At 38.5% G+C, this 13,022-nt stretch overlaps 1 protein-coding gene across 2 annotated transcripts in view; it reads left to right on the top strand.

The window, feature by feature from the left end:
- The window catches only part of ATPCL (ATP-citrate synthase), a 551,864-nt gene that overhangs the window by 246,442 nt on the left and 292,400 nt on the right, over positions 1–13,022 (top strand). The gene's annotated exons all lie outside the window — the stretch shown is intronic.

Consider the following 13,022-nt stretch of genomic DNA (forward strand, 5'->3'; position numbering starts at 1 on the left):
TGCCACACTCTCGATTTACAACAAAGAATCCATCTTTTTTACTTGATTAATCCCTTCCCCATATCACCATCACAATATAGTTGTTGACAAAGTGTTTATTCATCTTTTTATTTTTCCAAATTAACAATAAAACACTGTTAAAATTGGAATATTTTAAAAAAATTTGAAAATTCCTGCTCAGTTTTGTTAACAGATTGGATGTGAGGTGTGCTATTGTACGTGTATGTTTCAAAATAGAAATTCACAATAATAGCATTGTTCTCTGTAATTTAAGATATTTTGTTGGAATTGTATTAACAATATCTTTCAGTAAGATGCCAAAGAAATAAGACAAAAAGCTTCAGAAGATATATGCAAGATTTTCCATATATTGTAAAATCTGAAAAAGGTAACATGTTTACCTTATGTAATTGTAATTCTTCAGTTTCAAGTGGTGGGAGATGGATGTAATCAGATATTTGCAAACAAATAAGCAGAAATGATAATATGCAGTGCACAGAAATAATGCAAAAATAGATGTTGCATTTTAGGGAGACAACAATGCCATATGTGCTGAATGTTTCTTTGCATCTTCATAGAACATAATTTTCCTCTGAATTGTGCTGATCATGTAGGCAGATTATTCAGAAATATCTCATGATAGCTAAATAACAAAAAAATATGGTTGTGGAAGACAAAACAATGGTTTTTTGTCCTTCTACAACCATATTTGTTAGTGAAATTGCAGAGGTAGGGAAAGAAGAGCAAAGTGGTGGCTCTGAAAAATGAGCCATTTTTGATTGCGGATGGCAATAATTGAAGTGATTTAACGCTATTTCCCATTTGGTGACCTTTTGTGATACAAAATATCACCAAATTGAAAGCAGCTTGCTTTCTCAGTCCAGCATTGAGTGGTGACTCTACATGGTATAACGTTGGACATCTGAACAACCTGAAAGCATGTGAGATTCTTTCAAGAAAACTGTCTGGCACTTAGTGTTGATAATGTGCCCATTATGGTAGTCCAAAAAACTGGAATAGCAAGAATATTAAAAGAGGAAATTGAACAATTACACCACTCTGCATGGTTTTTGATGTTTGTAAAGTAATAGCTGTTTTTAACCTTTTTTTATGCTGATTTCAAAAATATTAGTTTTTTCTATCATGTATGTTTTTTTTTCACAAATCACTTAAGTTGATGTCATGAATTGTATTGAATGTATTATCCCCAAATGTATCCCCAATTCACAAAGGGGGAATTGAAGGGTGACACGAGTAATTACAGACCAGTTAGTTTAACTTCTGTTGCAGGTAAAATAATGGAGTCACTGGTTAAAGATGCATTGCAGAATCAACCAGACAAGACTGCAGCAATAATTCGGACAGAGCATGGATTTGTTAAGGGAAAGTCTTGTCTGACAAATTTGATAGGATATTATGATGTGGTTACAAAGGAACTGGATGCAAAAAATAATTTTGATATCATATAGTTGGATTTCAGGAAAGCTTTTGACACTGTTGCGCATGGAAGACTGTTGTACAAATTGGAGCAGAATGGTATTAATGGTAAGTTGCTACAGTGGATAAAAGGATGGTTAAGTGGGAGAAGACAGAGGGTAGTAATCAATGGGTGCTGCTCTTCTTGGACTAATGTTATTAATGGAGTCCCGCAGGGTTCGGTGCTGGGTCCACTGTTGTTTTGTATATTTATCAATGATATTGATGAAGGTATATCAGGCTTAATGTCAAAGTTTGCAGATGATACAAAGGTTGGCAGGGTTGTTAATGACAGTAATGGCAGTGTGCTACAGCAACAGGATCTAGATAATTTGGGCAGATGGGCTAAGAAGTGACAACTGAAGTTTAACCTTGACAAATGCAAAGTACTGCGTATGGGTAGAAGTAACCCCAGAGAAACATGCCAACTGTGTGGTACTACAGTTAAGGTGGTAGAAAATGAAAAAGACCTGAGAGTAATTGTGCAGTTCAGATATGAAGTTTTCTGAGCAATACAGACAGGCTGCCAGGGCAGGTCATGGGGTTTTGTCAATGATATATAGGAATTTTGCTAGCACAGAAAAGGTGATTGTCCCTCTCTATATATAATGGTCAGGCCACGCCTTGAGCAGGTCTGGAGGCCTAATTTTAGGAAGGATGTTGATTTACTTGAGTGTGTACAGAGAAGGGCAACAAGATTGGTGAGGGAAATGAAGGGAACCTGTTACCAAGAGAGGCTTAAGTTCTGCAAATTGCAGTGGCTGGAGACTATGCACCTGCGCAGTGATCTGATTGAGGTGTATAAGGCCTTGAATGGGTTGAGCACGCTGAATTCTGATGGGATCCTTCCACGTTCAGATTACGAACCTAAGGGGGCATAAATTCAAATTAAGAAAAGACAGATGTAGAATAGATGTGCGGAAATTTGCCTTTAGCCAGTGTGTGGTTAATTGTTGGAGCAAACTTCCATCTGTCGTGGAAGTTGATAGGTTGAATAAATTTAAGGAGGAACTGGACAGGCATTTGGACGGAATGGTGTGTGTGTGTGTTTTTTTTTTTTTTTTTTTTTTTGTTTTTTTTTTGGCTGATGCTGCATAAGCTCATACACTTGCTTTCTTGCATCACATGCCACTGCTACTACAATACTGCCTTCAGTCATTTGTTTCCTGACTTTGAGAGCTCCATGCATCAGTGTTTATCAGTGTGAGCTCAGTTTATTTTTTAGGTTATCGTGTCAAATTTGTGCTACTGAAAAACACTTCTTCACACAAATGTTTGAACAATCCAAACTTATCTTATTATATTTATAGAAGCTGTGTAGACAAGATATTACAGTATTTGTAAAAAATGTGTATTGTGATTATTTTGGAGTGAACTCAATGACAAGATAAACAGTGGGCTCCACATAAAGCTTTCCAAGCCTGTGTTGAAGCATTGAGATTATGGAAAAATTGTAAAAAAGAAGGCTATGCCATTTGCAGTTGCCATGATTTGTCAGGAGCCTACAAACCACTTTGATGACTGGTACTTTTGCTTAGTTAACATAAAGGGATACAGTGCAGCAGAGTAAGAAGGACATTGTGTATCCTAATATCCCATCTGCCATTAGACCAGTTCCACATGGAGATAACCTGCTGATTCCATGCACTCCACTTATATTGGAAAATGTAGCAGCAAGGATTGCTGAAAGTGAAGCTTCTAATTATGAGACTGAAGTCTACATGCCTGGAGACATTGAGTTCAACCCTGAACTGTTTTCACGGCATGAATTCAATGATCTGGTAAGAGATTTAAATTTACTAAAGGAATCTGCAGAACTCCTTGGTTCTAGATTAATTCAAAAAATCTTATAGCACATGGGATATTTTTCTCATTGTACAGACACAGAGAATGAGAACTAGTCCCTTACTTTTCTGAGCACAATTCTGTGGTTTTTGATTACAGTCCTGCACAGTGGAGACTTTGTTGACTCATCAAAGAAAGTCTCAAGTGTGTTGCTCCACAATGGAAATAAATATGGCTTAATTCCAGTAGCTCACTCTGTGCATTTGAAGTTGTTGACAAATATTAAGTATGAAAAACAAGGTTGGTTGGTCCATGCTAACTTTAAAGTTGATAGGCATGTTACTTGGACAGTAGTCTGGCTACACACACACACAAAAAAAAAAAAAAAAAAAAAGCCTTGCTTTGTGAGTGGGACAGTTGGACAGGGAGTAAGCACTGATGTCAAGGTCTAGCGAAAGAGGTGCAGTTTGTTGCCTGGATCAAAGAAAATAGTTCGTAAACCACTGGTAGACCCCAAAACTGTCCTCTCTCCTTTGCACATCAAACTGTTTTTGATGAAACAGTTTGTGAAAGCTTTATCTCAGGCCCTGCTTCAACTACCTTTGTACTAAATTCCCATCGATTACTAAAGTGAAGTTAAAACAAAGTATTTTTGTTGGACCTCAGATTTGTAAACCGATGAGGGATTGAGATTTTGAGGGAACTATGAATAAAAGAGAAAAACAGGCATGAATTAGCTTCAGATATGTTGTTGAGAAACTTCTTAGGGAACAACAAGAATCCAAACTACAAGAATTTAGTTGAAATATGTTTACAAACTTCAAAGAGCTGGGCTGCTACATGAGTGTCAAGATACATTTTTTACACTCCCACAGTAGAACAGTGGGAGTGTAAAAATTGATGTCTGTTTAAAGAAAAGGTTAGACGTGGTGAGAAAAGTCGTATGAATGCTTTTCAGAGTTACCAAATTGAAAAGTACAAGTGATCACTAGTGGGTGAGTGGCACTGACCGATGTTCAAATCTAGTTAATGATCGAAATGTTTTGAAAAAAGACAAATTGATGAAGTTAGAAAAAAGACCTGAACCACATGCTTCTAGTTTAAGCAGTCCTATATAGGCCAAACAAGCTCATAATTGTAGGCATGTTATCCTCTCACATAGGAGGCGCCTCCGTAGCCAGGTGGGAAGGAGCAGCAGTGCATAGCACACGCTTCTTGATTAGACAGGGGTACGAGCCAGTCACCACCAAATACAGAGGATGCGGAAAGGTCAGGGAATGACCACTACATATCCCAGAGTAATATGGCCTTAGTTGCTAATGCTCCTTAAAAAAAAAAAAAAAACTCTCACAACATAGGATGTCTGTTCATGTTTTTCTCTTATAGTTTGAATAAAAGAATTTGCTTGTTTCTTTTAAATGTTATGCTGATGTCTGAAAATCCAAACATAGCTCCTCAATCTGATCTACCTCACATTCAGGTACTTTTGTCATTACTCATAGATATTTTGAAGAATGTTATGTGCAAATTTATGTAAACAACAGTTTTTGAATATTCCACTTTCCATTTGAAAATTAATTACCATAGCAAGCTAAACCAGCAGGATGATTCTGATTCAGTTGTAGACATTTCTGCTGCCAAGGTCATAGAGAGTCTCCACTAACGCAAAAGAAGTTTCTGTTCTTTTGCTCTGGAAGCAGTTCATGGCTGCAAATGACTACATGGTGCACAAGTTCTCATTGCAAGGAAATGTTCTTATAAATGCTGAGTAGCAAATTTTACACTGACAAATTTTTTGAGTTTTCAATGCATCATTTTCAAATTTGAAATTTTTTGTGGACAATAATTGTTGATATCTTTAAAAAAACTGATGAAGCAATAGATTGTTTTGCCGCATTCTCTCAGTGTGAGAGAATGTTCAGCCAGGTTAGAAAAATAAACTAAGTTCAGATCTTTGAGCTGAAGCTTTAGAATTGCTTCTGACAGCCAAGTCTGGATAGCAGGGCCATTGTTATGAATAAAGCTTAGAAACTTCATAAATGATTATCCCTTTGTATAAAGCAATGGTCAGGCCACACCTTGATATTGTCTGCATAGGTCTGTAGGCCTCATTTTAGGAGGGATGTAGATTTGCTAGAAAGAGTACAAAGAAGGGCAAGAAGATTGGTGAGAGGAACAAATGGGTGCTCTTACCAAGAGAGGCTTAAGTTCTGCAAGTTGCAGCATCTAGAGACTATGTACCTGTGAGGTGATCTGATCGAGGTGTATAAGGCCTTGAATAGCTCAATGCTGACAGGATACTTCCACTTGCTCAGATTAAGAAACTGAGGGGGCATAGATTCAAATTGAGGAAAGACAGTTGTAGAATAAATGTGCAGAAATTTGCCTTAGTCAGGGGTTTGTTGATTGCTGGAACAGACTTCCGTCTGTTGTTGTGGAAGTTGATAGCTTAACTAAATTTAAGGCTGAACTAGACAAACATTTGGAGTGACTGGATGGGTGAAATGCAAAGTTTTTTTTTTTTTTTTTTTGTTGTCCAATACTGATCTCTGAAGACTAAAGTAGGATATGTAATTTTTACATTGAAGAGATTTTAGTTCACGACTAAATACACCATCTGTAGTTGTTCCATTGTGTGTAGTATTTATCAAAAGATCTAATGACAAGTCCAAGTTGAAGATGTTTTCATAAATGTGCAGAACTCTTTTCTAGCCTCAGAGTTTAATTTAAAAAAAAAAAATACATTCAATCTGAAAACACCAGGTGACTTGTAGCCAGACGTGTTTTCGAATTAACTAATTTTCCATTAACTCATTCTGTTTCTAAATTCCTAAGTTTTCCAATGATATGCTATATGTCCACATTATTCCATAAGAAAATTTCCTTGATCACATGACCCACAAAAAAGTGGATGCGAGAGTACACGCGAACAGGCGAAGTTTTTACAGACTCCAGCAAATAGAGAAGTTTTTACTTTTTTATTGACTTAAATTGGCATATTAATTTATTTGTTAGTTACTTTATATTCCTAGTAACAATACTTTAGTTTAATTTGAATTTAGATAAAGATTTTGTAGGTTATTACTTAGTATCAGTAAGGTATCAAATCCACGTTTGAACAGATTTTGCAACTCCCGTGAACACAGTTTTTAATTATATTTAGCCACTTTATTGACTTAATTGTTAGATTAAATTATTTTCTATAAGTAGCTTATAGACCTAGTCAAGCTCCGTGGTTTATTTTGAATTTAGATAGCGCAATTTGGAAAGTAAATAATACCCCGTGTCCATAGATTAACCGGTTGTAACTTGCCGCCATTGTTATACGATACAACGTGTGCACCGAACTAGATAGCGTAAGGTCTAATGGAAAACTAGATAGTGTAAGGTTTAACGGAAAACTAGATAGCGAGTATAGTAGTATCAATTAATCAGTAAAATTTATTAATGTTATTAAATTTGATTGTCAGTTGAATTGTACTTTACCTAAATAAATGTGGTGACCTAGTTTTTACAAATTTAACATCATAAATTAATACATATAAGTTGACAGGGGATACGAAAGTCATATAACGTAACTCGGAGATAACATTCGATACCGAAATATATTATATATATATATATATATATATATATATATATATAGTGTTATAACTGCATTATAAGTTTAGGGTTATAATGCAGTTATAACATTACATTATAGTGTCGGCTCCGTAGCCGAGTGGGCAGGAGCGCGAGTGCAGTAGCACACACTCTTTGAGTAGACTGGGGTTCAAGCCCCTGACTGCTGAATACGGTCGATCTGCCAACCCGCACTGGACCAGCGTGGTAGATTATGGTCCATTTCCCTTAGCATGAATTGTTGAGGAGGCTTCCATCCTGCAGTGGGTTGATAATGGCGGCACTTTACTTTTTATATTATAGTGTTATAAGTTTAGGGTTATATTTTGTATTGGAATTTTATTGAACTTGAATAGAAATCATGACTTGGACTAGAGCAACAAAGGAAAAGGCTGAAATTAATGGAAGTGCTGTGGCTCATGGGAGAACTGAGGGGGACAGTTGTTTTTTTGTTTTTTTTTTTTTAGTTGTTGGCACATCGGCTTCTGTGGCCATAATGCACCTCCCAAGGTTTTTGCAGTACTGTGATCCAAGCCAGAGGCGGGATTCGAACCCGCGACCTTTGCACTGCCCGGCAGGCACTTTACCCACCTGGCTAGCCCGGTCGGCGGGAGCAGTTGTCCTCTGAATCAGAGTCTGTTGAAATGCACTGCTTGTTTGATGTTTGTGGAACTATCAGGAATGAGACATGATATTGCTAAGGTGATTGTGTGTCTTTGTGTGTGCGCAATATAAGGAGTGCAAGGAAATCAGGCACCAACTCAGCATTGTTATGGGCTTATATGACAGCTTGAAGGACAGGGTGGATGCCCTCCAAGGAATTAAATTGATGGGCCATCAAACTCTCAGCTGCCCACATCAATGCCAGAGCTTGCACTTGAACATCAAGCAACACAGCAGCAAACCACAAGCAGAATGCACTGATCCCAAAGGAACTAGTTGTAGGTGACTCTATCGTCAGGGAAAATATTGTGCAAAAAGGATAGATGGAACAGGATCAGGGTATGTCTGCCAGGAGCAAAGGTTGATGACATAGAGCAGATATCATCTTTTAAGGACACAAAGGTTGATATTGTTGTACACGCTGGCACTAATGGTATTAAGAGTAGGACACCAGTGGAATTACTTAACAAGTACAAGTCAGTGCTGAATAAAAGCTGTGAGTTAGGGTTGAATTTGAAAGTGTCTGCAATTCTGCCCAGACACGATAGGAGGGAGTATATGATGAGAGCCTTGTCGATCAATTTGGCCCTGGAGAGATGGTGCAAGTCTCATGCGGTACAATTTTTCTCAGCCTGGTCTGTGCTTGTTAACAGGAGAGATTGCTTCTACAAGATGGGATACACTTAAATAGAAAGGGTGCAAGAATATTTGCTGATGCTATTGAGGCAGAGTTATGTGGGTCGGAAAACTACTAGCTTGGGGGGGGGGGGGGATACACGGATAATACATTAACAGTAGCTGCTGACAGAGGTAAAAGTGATTCTTGCACTACTTCTATTGAAATACAGTTGAGCAGCAGCCTAGAAAGCAAGGCAATGTGGATTTCCAGGATTGCTCGGAGTCATAGTTGAACAAGTAAATACATGGGTTGTGATAGGGTAACTAAGACTGGAAACAGGTGCATGTATACGTGCATGTACACCAATGCTAGGAGTATAGTTAATAAATTCAATGAGCTTGAAGTGCTTGTCAAGACATCAAAAGCAGATATTGTTGGGATATCAGAGACATGGTGTCATACAGACATAAGCAGAGCAGAACTGGAATTTGGGGAATACAATGTGTACAGAAAGGATAAACAGGACAGAAAGGGAGGAAGGTTATGCTGTTAGTTAAGAAACACATAAAATTCAAGGAAGTGCATCCAGTTGATGGGAAAGGAAAAATGAGGGTAGGAGTTTGTTCTAGGCCTAATAACTCTGATGAGTACAATGAACAGTTATACAGAGAAATAGTGTGGGCCAGTAAATCAGAATGTCTTATAATGGGGGACTTTAGCTGCCCAGATATTTTGTGGAACTTATGAGTTGGTCACTTGCACACTAGCAAGACTTTTGGGCATTTATTGGATGATTGCTTTCTACGGCATATTTGGGAGGCAACTAGAGGGAGTAATACTCTTGATCTGATTATCAGTAGTGATTCTTCATTCGTCAAGAATTTTCAGATAAAGGAACCACTAGGTGGCAGTGATCAAAGTGTGCTGAAGTGGGATTTACTCAAAGAGGTAACTACCATTTCGTAAAGGTGACTATGGTGGTCTGAGACAGTATTTAAATTCTATGCGGTGGGACCAACTGATGGTGTTAACAACGGCAAATTCAAAAGGGGAAGCATTCAAGGAATTAATCTTGGAAACTACTAGGTTTTTCATACCAACAAAGAAATGTTCTTCAAAATTTAGGCCTAAATGATGTCAGATGAATTAATTAGACATGTGACAGAGAAGAAAAATGCATGGGATACATATAAATGTGACAGATATTCTATTTAAGTGTATCCCATCCTGTAGACACAGAAGCCTATGATAGATATAAACTGGTCTGTAACCAAGTTACAAAGCAGGTTAGCCAAGCGAAGGCAGATTATGAGAACTCTTTGGCAAAGGATGCAAAGAAAAACAGCAAAGAGTTCTTTACTTATGTAAACTCTAGAAGGAAGGGGATGAATCAGATTGGTCCACTTGATATCGATGGTTCTACTGTTGATTATCCTGCTCAGGTAGTTAACAAACTAAGTGAATATTTTGCATCTACATGAGGAGTTATTCAGGGAGGGGAATGCCAGAGGTGTATTCAACTCTGGCAGTAAGCTAGATAATCTTGTAATAACTGAAAGTAAAGTGGAGGAGAAATTGTTGAAGATAAAGGAGGCAGCAAAGGAAGTAAGCAAACCCTTAGCCATAATTATGAGAGCTTCCCTGGACTCACGGGAGGTACCCATGGACTAGAGATGTGCAAATGTGACATCAATCCCCAAACGAGGATCAAAGGGAGACAAAGGAATTACAGACCTGTTAGTTTAACTTCTGTTCCAGGGAAATTAATGGAGGCAATGGTTAAAGAAGCATTGCAGGATCATCTAGACAAGACTTCAGTTATAGCTTGGACACAGCATGGGTTTGTTGAGGGGAAGTCTTTACTGACTAATTTGATTGGATTCTATGATATCACAAAGGAACTGGATGCAAAGAATAACTTTAATATCATATATTTGGATCTTAAAAAGGCCTTTGATATTGCTGCACATGGAAGACTGCTGCACAAATTGGAGCAGTGTGGCATTAGAGGCAAATTGCTGCTATGGATAAAGGCGTGGTTGAGGGGGAGAAGACAGAGTGGTAATCAATGGACACTGCTCTTCGTGGACTAATGTTATTATTGGAGCCCCCAGGGTTCAATGTTTTGTCCATTGTTGTTTTCTGTATTTATAAATAATATTGATGATGGTATATCAAGCTTAATGCCAAGTTTGCAGATGATACAAAGGTTGGCAGGGTTGGTAATGACAGTACACTGCTGCAACTGGATCTAGAAAAGTTGAGCAGATGGGCTGAGAGGTGACAAATGAAGTTTAACATTGACAAATGTAAAGTACTACATATGGGAAGCAGTAATCCCAGAGTAACGTCTCAACTCTGTGGTATCACACTGACAGTGGTAGAGAATGAATAGGACCTGGGGGTAATTCTGTAGGCAGATATGAAGTTCTCTGAGCAGTGCAGATGGTCTGCAAGAGTAGCTCATGGTGTCTTGTCAATGATATACAGGAAGTTTTCTAGCAGGGGCAGGAGATGATTATCCCTTTTTGTATAAGGCACACCTTGAGTATTGTATACAGGTCTGGAGGCCTCATTTTAAGAAGCATGGAGCTGTTGGAATGAACACAGAGAGAGGCAACAAGATTAGTGAACAGAACAAAGGTTTTCTCTTACGAAGAAAGGCTTAAGTTTTGCAAATTACAGTGTCTGGAGACCAGGCACCTGCGAGGTGATCTGATTGAGGTGTATAAAGCCTTGAATGGTTTGAGCATGATCAGTGCTAAGGGGATTCTGCCTCTTGCTCAGAATAATCACCTGAGAGGGCATAAATTCAAATTGATGAAAGACGGTTGTAGGGTAGATGTGTGGAAGTTTGCCTTTAGCCAGTGGGTGGTTGATTGCTGGAACAAACTTCCTTCTGTCGTTGTAGAAGTTGATAACTTAAATAGATTCAAGGCAGAACTTGACAAATATTTGGAGCGAGGGGATGGGTGAAATAAGGGTTTTTTTATTTTTTTTTTGGCTGATGCTATATAAGCTTGCTTTCTTGCACATGTGCCCTTGCTAATGTTAAAATGCTAATATTCATATTTTCCACTATCCTGGAAAAACTTCTGCAAATTTCAGAGATATGAAAGTTTTTTTCCCTCTAGTATATTGCTGAAGTGATGTTCCATGCAAAACTTCATAAAAATTTGGTCCAGTAGAAGATAAATTATTGTTGTTATCATACAAATATGATTCCAACAATACAGGTTACAATAATTTGCTTCTAGTGGAAGCTGAAGATGATGTCACTTTTGTAACGCTTCTTGCATGACGGTTTTTCATTACAAAATTTTTGGAATAATACCAGTAAAAAGTTTTTAACGTTAAAAAACTCATGAATTAGGGTTACATTTGAAAGTTTCTGAAATTCTGCCCAGACACAAAAAGGAGGGAGTATATGATGAGAGCATTGTCAACCAGTTCAGCCATGGAGAGATTGTGCAAGGCTCATGAGATAGAATGTTTCTCAGCATAGTCTGTGCTTGCAAAAATTCAGGAGAAACTGCTTCTACAGGGATGATATATACTTAAATAGAAAGGATGCAGTGATATTTGTTGATGTTATCGGGAAAGGTTAGAAACTGCTAGCTTGGGCGGATTCACAGTAGCTGCAGACAGAGGTAGTAGTGGCATGTGATGCAAGAAAGCAAGTGAAAAAAAAAATCACACCATTCCCTCCAAATACCTGTCCAGTTCCTCCTTAAATTTATTCAAACTATCAACTTCCACAACGACAGATGGAAGTTTGTTCCAGCAATTAACCACCCGCTGGCTAAAGGCAAACTTCCGCACATCTATTCTACATCTGTCCTTTCTTAATTTGAATTTATGCCCCCTTCAGTTCTTAATCTGAACAAGTGGAAGGATCCCATCAGAATTCAGCGTGCTCAACCCATTCAAGGCCTTATACACCTCAATCAGATCACCATGCAGGTGCCTAGTCTCCAGCCACTGCAATTTGCAGAACTTAAGCCTCTCTTGGTAAGAGGATCCCTTCATTCCCCTCACCAATCTTGTTGCCCTTCTCTGTACACGCACAAGTAAATCTACATCCTTCCTAAAATTAGGCCTCCAGACCTGTATACAGTACTCAAGGTGTGGCCTGACCATTACCTTATACAGAAGGATAATCACCTCCTTTTCCCTGCTAACAAAATTCCTATATATCATTGACAAAACCCCATGACCTGCCCTAGCAGCCTGTCTGCATTGCTCAGAAAACTTCATATCTGACTGAACAATTACTCCCAGGTCTTTTTCATTTTCTACCACTTTAAGTGTAGTACCACACAGTTGGTACGTTTCTCTGGGGTTACTTCTACCCATATGCAGTACTTTGCATTTGTCAAGGTTAAACTTCAGTTGTCACTTCTTAGCCCATTCTCCCAAATTATCTAGATCCTGTTGCAGTAGCACACTGCCATTACTGTCATTAACAACCGTGCCAACCTTTGTATCATCTGCAAACTTCGACATTAAGCCTGATATACCTTCATCAATATCATTGATAAATATACAAAACAACAGTGGACACAACACCGAACTCTGTGGGACTCCACTAATAACATTAATCCACGAAGAGCAGCACCCATTGATTACCGCCCTCTGTCTTCTCCCACTGACGCCTCTGTAGCCAGGTGGGCAGGAGCAGCAGTGCGTAGCACACACTTCTTGATTAGACCGGGGTTCAAGCCCATGACCACCAAATACGGAGGATGCGGAAAGGTCAGGGAATGACCACCGCATATCCCCGGAGCAATATGGCCTTAGTTGCTAATGCTCCTAAAAACGAAATAACAACAACAATCTTCTCCCACTTAACCATCCT

This window comes from Mastigoproctus giganteus, chromosome 10 (genome assembly GCF_048544385.1).
Source record: "Mastigoproctus giganteus isolate SK-2022 chromosome 10, ASM4854438v1, whole genome shotgun sequence".
NCBI classification, from domain to species: domain Eukaryota; kingdom Metazoa; phylum Arthropoda; class Arachnida; order Uropygi; family Thelyphonidae; genus Mastigoproctus; species Mastigoproctus giganteus.